This window comes from Balearica regulorum, chromosome 1 (assembly GCF_011004875.1).
Source record: "Balearica regulorum gibbericeps isolate bBalReg1 chromosome 1, bBalReg1.pri, whole genome shotgun sequence".
NCBI lineage: Eukaryota > Metazoa > Chordata > Aves > Gruiformes > Gruidae > Balearica > Balearica regulorum.
Window position 1 is genome coordinate 31,716,740 of NC_046184.1, and position 10,451 is coordinate 31,727,190.

Consider the following 10,451-nt stretch of genomic DNA (forward strand, 5'->3'; position numbering starts at 1 on the left):
CTTATTAGTTCCAACTCAGCACTATACTAATGTGCCTATACTGTTCCTGCACAGACCTGGCTTGCATCCAGCCAGCTCAGAGCACAGTAATCAGGAGTGTCTGCAGCCGTCCCCGGAGATACACAGTTCAGCACTCAGTATCTAAAGTTTGCATTCAGAGCAGCCACTGCAGCGCCAAGGACGGATGCTGGCTCCTACTATAGCGTGCACATTCAGAACAGAGATTAGCAGTTTGCATTGCCCTGTTAGCCCGTCTGTCAGGTCCTTTTTCTCAGCCTTTATAAATGATGCACCTCCTAACATTTTTGGAGAAAGCACACGCAATATTTTGTGTTCCCCTGTGTTTGGTGACTGCAGGAATAGGGCTGATGATAGCTAAAATACCTAACATGTAGCTCAATTAAGGTTGTTTTTTTTTTAGAATACAATAACTTCACTGTTAAAAAGAGGATATGCAATCCATGGAAATCACTGATGTTTGAATCTTAATGCCTCCATTAGGATTTCTTCTGGGAAACACATTCTGTATCCTGGGTTTCCCTTCCATGGACAGCTTTGAATGGAGAAAGATCACATTCAGAAGACCTCCAGTGGGTCCCTCACTTTGGTGTCACACTCATCACTCCCTTGGAGTGCCAGAGTCCCACTTGACTGGATGCAGCCTGAGTCACTGGCTGCGCTCACAGTGAGCCTCAGCAAGCATGATAACAATTGGCTGAATGTGGCAATAAATTTCTTCTGAAATGTGGTTGACTAAAGATGAAAACCAGCATCTACAGGGATCAAAAGCACGAAGACAAGGTTATATCTCTAAGTCTGCTTAGTCAGTCTGAAAATTATGTATCAGGGTGTTCTTTTTTTTTTTTTTTTAAATTTAGAATTAAAATAAACTTGTAAAAAGGCTAAAGTCGTGGGAAAAATAAAGCAAAACCAGTAAGAGCAGTTTATCCAACTAAACCATAGTTCCAAGAAGAAATGAGAAACCCCTGGAAAAGAAAAAGTGTTCAGGGGCTGAATATCATTGCAGTTTACCTCTAAGAGTCTTTTCCTCCATGTGAGCCAAATATATATTTTTCTGTAATCACAGAATGAATCCTACTTTTATATCTTTATTTGAAGATATTGAAATCTTACCACTTCAACATGAGATGAATTAGTTGTGAGAGAGAAAGATGAATTTGCCACAACTGAGGAACTGGATTAGTGTTTTAGGGAATTAGCCAACTCCACCTTTTGCTTCAGCTATACTGGAAAATATCTCTTCTGTAGTATACATCAGTAGAAGATATTTTGGTTTAACTGCATACATAAAATATGAAATATTTCAGGCCAGTTCCTGCTACCCCAAACGATAATAGAAAATTTCCTGAAACATTCAGGAACTAGTACTATCAGTTACTAAATGCTTCTGTGTGACCTATATTAATTGAGAGGATATTAACTACTAAACAGAAAGAGTGCTAATTCATGGTCACAGAGCAGGCATTTGAAAGCTAAGTCATACTGAGGGAGTACGGAGAGAATGTCTTTAAACAGTAAGGTGCACAAAAAGATCTCTTTTAAACATCAATATCCTGAACTTAGGAAATGAGATGACATCTGGCATAAGCTGGCAATGTTAATGTTTAAGAGGAAGAAAGTGGTATATTGGTACTTTCAGAACCTAGGAGGAGGAGTCTTTAAAACTGTGCTGTAATCCAGCCAGCAGGGATGAAACAAGCACAAGCAGTTGGTACCTACCATCAGAGGATGATTCCTTTTTCCAGGTAATTGACAACTCCAGACAAGGGTTTTGAATGTTTATGGACTATTGATCTAGCTGACACAGCACAAGCTAAGTTTCATGTAAAAGTCTGTACTCAAATAAAATTATAGAATAGGTGAATGACTCATACAACATCTATCAGCTCTAGGGTAGAGAAAAAAGAAATCGCATTGAAACAGGATGTTTCAATAAGAGGCCATACCTCTGATCATGCCAGAACTTCTTCCACACTATTTATATGACACTTCTACAGATTATTAACTATTTTCTACTACTACAGTGGAACAATTCAATGGAGGAGTTCATTCTGGTAGGGAAAAAGGAGCCAAACCACAGCCACTGACCCAGACCACCCTATATCAGTGATATCTTGCATCAAATTTAAAAGTTAATCCTGACTTTGTAGTTAAGAATGTTACAGATAGTTTTCCATAGTTAAGGATGTTACAGACAGTTTTGCAGGTAGTTGCTAGGTACCCCTAAGGATGACTATTGTGTGGTCCCGCCCCTGTGTTATTTGATGTTTATACAAACCATGTATCAACTAAGAAGTGATTGTCAAGAGGTAGAAGTGTAACTGCTGAATTGTTAGTTTGATCAGCAGACCCTGAAGAACCACTTGGGATTACCAGAAGTATTGGAAAACTAGGGGAAAGGTAATTCTGGCAGGAGGATCTGCGACCACCGACCCATGAGCCCCCTACACAAATTATACCACCTACTCAAAAGATAAAGGCGGAGACAAGAACTGAGCATGCGTTCTAGTTTGCATACTAGGTGAAGAAACCTGAACCAATCATCATAACTGGGAGTGTACTAATTTGTAACATTTGTGTATAAACATGACAAGAGAACCAGCGTTAGGTATGCTTGATTTGATGGAAATCCACCTAGCACCCAGGACATCAGTACTGTGCTAACAGAATATATTTCTAACTGAAGCACAGGAAAACTGACCCATGAGGGTCATTTTGCAAGGAATACAGTGCAAAATAACAGGTCTAGGGATTAGGGAGGGAATCCATGGAGGAACTAGATTTTTCTGAAATCTCAAATCTGAGATTCACTGAATCTCTCTTTGCTCAAGGAAACAATTTCTGTGTTGTTTACAGTTGTTTCCCAAGAATGAAACACAATTCTTCCATGCTAGGGGACTGTGGTGGGTTGACCCTGGCTGGGGGCCAGGTGCCCACCAGAGCCGATCTGTCACTGCCCTCCTTCACTAGACAGAGGAGAAAAGGTATAACGAAAAGCTTGTGGGTCGAGATAAGGACAGGGAGAGATCACTCACTAATTATCGCCACGAGCAAAACAGACAGAACTTAGAGAGGGAATTCATCTAATTTATTACTAAGCAAAACAGAGTAGAGGAATGAGAAATAAAACCAAATCTTAAAACACCTCCCCCCACCCCTCCCATCTTCCTGGGCTCAACTTCACTCCCGGCTTCAACCTCCGCCCCCCCCAGCGGCACAGGGGGACAGGGAATGGGGGTTACGGTCAGTTCATCACACGGTGTTTCTGCTGCTTCTTCATCCTCGGGGGAGGACTCCTCTCATCGTTCCCCTGCTCCAGCATGGAGTCCCTCTCACGGGAGACAGTCCTTCACGAACTTCTCCAACATGAGTCTCCTCCCATGGGCTACAGTCCTTCACAAACTGCTCCAGTGTGGGTCTCTCCCACGGGGTGCAGACCTTCAGGAGCAAACTGCTCCAGCGTGGGTCCCCCCACGGGGTCACAAGTCCTGCCAGCAAACCTGCTCTGGCGTGGGCTCCTCTCTCCACGGGTCCACAGGTCCTGCCAGGAGCTTGCTCCAGCGCGGGCTTCCCACAGGGTCACAGCCTCCTTCAGGTGCCTCCACCTGCTCCAGCTTGGGGTTTTCCATGGGCTGCAGGTGGAATCTCTACACTCCCTCATCCTTCCTCCATGGGCTGCAGGGGGACAGCCTGCTTCACCATGGTCTTCACCACAGGCTGCAGGGGGATCTCTGCTCCGGCGCCTGGAGCACCTCCTGCCCCTCCTTCTGCACTGACCTGGGTGTCTGCAGAGTTTCTTACATCTTCTCACTCCTCTCTCTGGCTGCAAAAGCTCTCCCTAAGTGGTTTTTTTCCCTTCTTAAATATGTTATCACAGAGGCGCTGATTGGCTTGGCCTTGGCCAGCGGCGGGTCCGTCTTGGAGCCGGCTGGCATTGGCTCTGTCAGACACAGGGGAAGCTTCTAGCAGCTTCTCACAGAAGCCACCCCTGTAGCCCCCCCCCGCTACCAAAACCTTGCCATGCAAACCCAACACAGGGACAAAAGGAAAAGAGCAATCATATTTCAAGATACAGCCAGCAGAAATGTTCTGTAAAGGTTCTGCAATATTTAAATTTTAATCTTTGTATCATATGACAGACTTATCTTCTTTTTGGTATTGTAACTAAATTTGGTACATTATGGATCTTGTACTAAGGAATCTCAAAAAAAAAAAAAAAAAACCACCACAAAAAACAGGATTGTCTAATAATATGGTATACAAATATATCAGAGATTTACATTTTTCAACAAAAAGACCTGCAGCCTGATAAAGTAGGTGGAAATGAAGGTGAGGTGAAATTTAAAGGAGACATCACTATTTGATACCAAACAGAAGTATTAGGGAATTAATATACCAACAACATAGCATCTTAATATTTTAGTAGAAAATTATCACAGTAAATTGTTTGTGGTCTAAACGGCTATGACAATTCAAAAAATGTCAGCACATATTAAAACAATGACTATATTTCTCATTTCAAATGCATCTTACTTTCATAGAGAAGCAGAAAGTCATCACCCCTGCTGTGATCATAGATTACAGAAAATAGAGGATGTAGATTGTCATGCTTCATTGATTACATTTTTATTACATTTAATGTTATTTAAATGATTGCAGACCATACTTGAAAAATTGGTGCTGCTTCTTTGCCCAGAACCCTTAATGAAAGGCTGTGACTACAGCAGTGAAAAATATGCTAAAGGCTATCCAATTATTGGCATAAAGATTGCAACACTTTTTTCTGTTGTTGGTGTAGCGTACATTCAACTTAATGTTTAAGCACGGCGAAAAAAAATAATTAAATAAAAACAATGTTGTATAAATATTTTTTTTCCTCAAAACATAAAATCCCCCATATTTTACAAAGTGAATCTGTGAGTATTGAAGATAAAATGTAACAGAGTCTTTCCTATAGACTGTTTGGATTTTTCAGAAATCTTCATCTCAAAAAATAGAAAGAAACAGCTACACTTTTTAATGGGCACAGATAATCAAAAGAATAAAGGCCTTTACAGTCACCTGTCACTATCCAGAATGAAGCCTCCTGCAAAGCACAAAAAGGTTGAAGAATTTCATTGGCTTTTGCTTTGCAAAGTTTAGGTCGCCATGAAAGGAAACTTGAAAAGATCAGAGAGGCTGCGAGAAAAGACAGCAAGGAAACCGGTTCTGAGCAGACAAGTGACGTACACCAAGCAAAAGTAGTTCTGTGTTTTACAGAAATAGGATTTGGGGCTGAACAAATATAAAAATAGATTGTCATGAATTTCACCTCTACCACCTTGAATCACTAATTATCAAAACAGAGCAACAACAAGCTGCTTGGGCATATGAAATCTTTTCACATCTTCTTTCAAGCACGGATGGATGTGCTGGAAGTCCCCAGTAAGTTTACAACATCCCGTTCATATGTGAAAACAGTGAAAAAAAGGACATTGCTTTAGGTATGAATAGAGCAAATTAATTCTTTGATTTTAAAACCTATGTTTTCATCTGAAATTTTTAAGTAGAAATTTGCATTTTTCATGTTTTCATGAAAAAGGAATGACATCTAGTGGCAGATTAAATTAGTTACTGCTCTGTAGTAGTAGTGAAGGACACTGTAAGGAAATCCATCATCTGATTGCAGTGGTATGGAATTAAATGGAATAGATCCTGTTAACATTTATCAGTGTGATTCACTTTGCACCTATCATCAGAGCAATTACTGACCAAGTCTCTTTCTTTAGAAAAGTTAAAGGTATACATGCAGGACTAGACCTAAGAGAAAATAAAATACAAAAGGGATACATTGTCAAAACAAAATATTTAAACTATACTAGCAAATATGACTGAAAAAAAAAAACCAACAAACAAACAAACCAAAAAACCCCCATGCATAAAATATGTCTTTGTATGTGCGAAAAAAACCCCTACAATAGTCTGAGCAACTCCCTACCTCTTTACAATTTTTGCTCATTTGTGTTGATTTTAGGTTAGCCCAGGTTACCTTTTTAAAGATAGAGTAGCTAGGAATGCTGTCTGATTCATGTAATTTTTCCAAAATAAGGTAATTTTTTCCCAGCCCCATTGTGCAATCTAAATAGATCGCATGAGGAATTTGCTACTTTTGTACTAACACTTAGGGCTTTTTTTTAATTTGTTCTTTAAATGATGTAATAAAAAAGAATGACCAAGGCAAAGAATAACATCATCCAAAGATATCGGCCACTTCCAAAAATTTAGATCAGAATATTGAACAGATCAAGTTTTCTTCAAACCTGATGTTTGGGAAGTGTATGTATTATTTTAATGAAACTATTTGTGGTCTGTTCTCAAACATGCAGTAATTCACTGGGGCAGGTCTTGTGTCATGATAGGAAATACAGGCTACTGGGTCACTGCCATTTCAGATAGGAGAAGGAAAGGGAAAAGAAAATTTGATGTAGTACCAAACCATAGGTAAAATTATCAATTTATATTCTCCTAATTTCTTCTTTGCCTTCCGAAAGCTGTGGTATTAATAGGCAAAAAGCACAGTCTTCAGTTGATGCTGAATGAAACATGCTATGAATAGAGATCAGATCCCCTCAAACCTCATTTATTGTTGAAACTTGACTTGTGTTGCAGCTTTGATAAATTACAGCAATTTCCGAATGCATGACTGGGATTCAGGGAGATATGGCATGTGTTATCATGACTGATATACAGCTGAAGACTGTCAGGAAGATGAAAATTCATAAATGCATTACTTTTTGTTCTTGAGTTGATTTCTATGTAGAATATTGGCAGGTATATTTTGCTTGTCATTTTAATCTCTACTTTTAGAAATATGAAGTTTTATGAATGGTTCTTCTGTACTTGGAGAAAAACACTAATCAAGGTGCAATGACAAGCATTCCAATAAGACCAGCTGACAAGCATTCCGTTTGCTTTGTATTTTATCTAAACATTATTAAACTTTTACACTGAAATTATGTCAATGTATTTTCATCTGTTAGGGTCCAGCTTCATAAATTAGATTGGATGAAAACTAAACATTGATTGGTCAAAAACTGCTCCAGTCCTAATTAATGGGCAACCTGTAGACTTGGACAATACATTTCTGTGTCTCCCACACAATAAGAATGTCAGTTCAAGATTTCCAGGTCATGGGATCCACAAAATCTCAGGGGTTCTTTTTTGCAAAAGCTTGATAACTCACTTTAAAACTGGCTACTGGCTGCACTTGCAAATCCCTATTTCTGCACTTGGGCTCAGTATGCATGCCTAAATGGGAAGATCTGTTAATATCGAGTGATCATAAATAATGTATACATAACAATATCCCTCCAACAGAAGCCTTCCATAACAAGTTTGGAACGATTGTTTTTAAGGGCTATATTCCAAATAATTGAAAAATTTGTCTTGAAAGCTAATCTACAGTCTTTCCTCTGGTGTAAGAGTTCTTGATGTTTACCCTTAGGTTGGGCAAAGAGTTCTCAGGATCTCTCTATAGAAGCAACTATAACTTAATCCCCAGTCACTGCCACAGTTGCTGTTACAGATCTCAGGTACGGTCCTAAATGTAAGTTTTTCTAAACACAAGAACCAGAAAATGGAATTAAATTCTGAAGGTCCTTATACACTGATACATTATTTTCATTCTAAGCCCCTTTCCTGTTAAGCTTCATTAATTCTTTCACATCCTTGTTACCTACTTTTTTCTTCTTATCACCTTCTTCATATCCTTCCTCCCTTCCTCCATGCTGATACAGTTCTAGTCTCTTTGCCTGCCCTCCATTTCTCCTCTCATCATGTCAGTTTGAATCTAAATTTTTTCTCAGCTAGTACATCACATTTCTAGGTGCTTCTAAATCACTTTGTTATAGAAGACCTATTAACCTGGAATGATGAGGGCGTAGCACCTATTTAGGTAAGTCATTACCAAGCTTCCATGTGTTCCATTATTTGTCTCATATGGCAAAACTACTGAATTCTCCTGAGAAAAAGAAATGCAGATTTCAGAATGTGAAATCTATATATTAACAGAATAATATCTTCCCAGTGTCAAATCAGAAATACACTATCTAAAGATTTGATCCTCTCTGGCTGAAGTTAATGCTAAGTCTTCTCCAAAATTTAATGACACAAGAATAGGTTTCAAATTTCAAATGTTGAAGAGCATAGATGACAGAATTAATCAGCATCTCTTTTAATTTATTGCAGCAATTAGCTATTTTGCCAGAGCAGATGAATCCGAGTGAGATATTTGGCTGCAAACCTTTGGTTTCAGCTTAGGACTGATAAAGCTTTCATGGCACAGAAGCGCTAGACCACCATTTAGTATACTGGCACATATTTTTTTGACAAAAGTTAATCCTACACATTTATTTTATCGGGAATTTCTTACAATAGAATTAGGCATTACGCAAGCTACATCAGAAATGCATAAGTGGCCCACACCCCAAATTTGTAAAAGTAACTGCTTCTGTATTTTGTCCCAATTTCCAAATGCACAAACAGCAACACTTACTTAATTTCAACCAGCCAACAGAAGAAAACTGGCAGCCAGACATGATGGAAAAAAAAGTATTTATATAATGAATAGCATGGACTTCCAGATGCTGGAAAGAGTGCACTTTGGTAGCAGTTACTAGCACGGGTTTTTCAACGGCCTTCAAACAATGACTTCCGTGCCAAATAAGCAGGGACATGCTGAACAGCTCTTTCCTTCCCCTCCTTTTTTCTTTTTTTTCTTTTTTTCTTTCAGCTGGAGATATAGACAACACCTGGAAAACAGCTCTTTTGTTGTTATTCACAACTATTGTGCCAACTGGTGAGAAACAATCTGTTTCCACTATTACATTTTTTCATGTTACAAAGACATTAGCTTATAGAAGATCTAAATAGATACATACCCTTTCCCCCTAGAGGTAAGACTTGTCCCGGATACAATTATGCTGAATCTCAATGGTGTATCTAAAAGAAGATGTAAGTGTCTCATTTTTGCAGTAGTTAGCATATTAAAAAGGCACAGAAAAAGTTCTTCCCTGTAATGTTTCTGGGGTTACTGCGCTATTTCACACTTGCAATAAATGAGGTGCATTAAAAAAAGAATAATTTCCATTTGGAGATAATGTGACATAGGAACAGTCTTCAGAAACTAGAAAAGCACTGGGGTCTGTGGGATGGAGCAATGAACCAGATGCTGGAAGACCTGGATTTTATTCTTGGCTCTGCTGCTCTAGTCAGCTGCTTAACTTCAGCCAAGTTACTTCACAACTTGTGACACATCCCATCTGTCTTGGCTGTTTTGCAGATATTCTAAAGGGCTGAGATTCTGGGTTGCTAGAAAGAAAAATTACCTTTGCCATACATGCTCCCAGAAGAGTGCTGTAGCTCTTGGATGAGGGAAGTTTAGTCACACTTCTAGACTTCCTATTTCCTCTTCGCTCGCTGTAAAGCAGCTCACTGCTCCGCGTAAAGGCTTCAGAGACAGGGCTGCAAAGACATTTAACATTCTTCATTAGGAAACCTGCACACCATAACCTCTGTGCTTTATATCAACTTGCTGAGACCAGGTGTCTCACCACTAAGTGTTACAAAACATAAGCTGCAGGCTCCTTAGAGAAGTGCCCAAAATATCTCCTTTAGTTACATCGTAAGTAGCATACTTCTGGTGCCTCTCTGCTGACACTTGAATGTGGCTTACGGTCATGACACTACATTGGTTCAACAAAACATTTATCTTTTCAAAGCTTTTTGAAGCTTAATTGGCTTCTTGAATGTGAGTTTTTGTATCAAGCCACTTATCGGGTCTGTCAAAAGATCTGTAAGTCAACACCCAGAAGTCGTTGTGTGGCTGCTCTCACCTATCCCCATGCAGATTGCTACGGGCACGCTCCAACACATAGAACTGTTGCACAGCCATCAGAAATCTGCAGTAAACTGTTTGTCCTTCTCCTGAAAATGTTGCCTGGACATTCAGCTGGAGATCACTATCTTAAAGCGCAGTAATTCAATAATAATACAATGGCTCCATCTGAGCTTTATAGTTTATTAGCTACATGCATATTCTATGCAGAGACTTTTAAAAAACACATTATTTACCTAATAGGCTATAATGACTCCTTCAGAGCCTTTATAGTGGGCTATATAATTTCTTCTGACTTCATGGATCATTGACATGATAGATGCATTCTCCTTTCATTCTCCTGCAGGCACATAACTTCCATTATCATTAATGAGACTTACAAACACATACTGAGAAGAGAACATATCCCTTATTGGTATTTGTTACCCAAAGCATCACATTTGAATTAACCTCTCTGCTATGAAGCAGCCAAGGACAGATACTAACAATCAGATCGTTCCACGATATCCACTATCCATTGTGTATTTAGTTTGTTATTTATTATCACCATCATACT

The 10,451-nt window shown here is 39.2% G+C and overlaps 1 long non-coding RNA gene across 1 annotated transcript in view; it reads left to right on the forward strand.

The window, feature by feature from the left end:
- LOC142600432 (uncharacterized) overlaps positions 1 to 3,793 on the forward strand; it is a 659,444-nt gene extending 655,651 nt beyond the window's left edge. The window contains exon 3 of the long non-coding RNA XR_012833905.1: positions 3,482 to 3,793. This is a non-coding gene — a long non-coding RNA (uncharacterized LOC142600432). The remainder of the gene's footprint in view (positions 1 to 3,481) is intronic.
- The last annotated feature ends 6,658 nt before the right edge of the window (positions 3,794 to 10,451 follow it).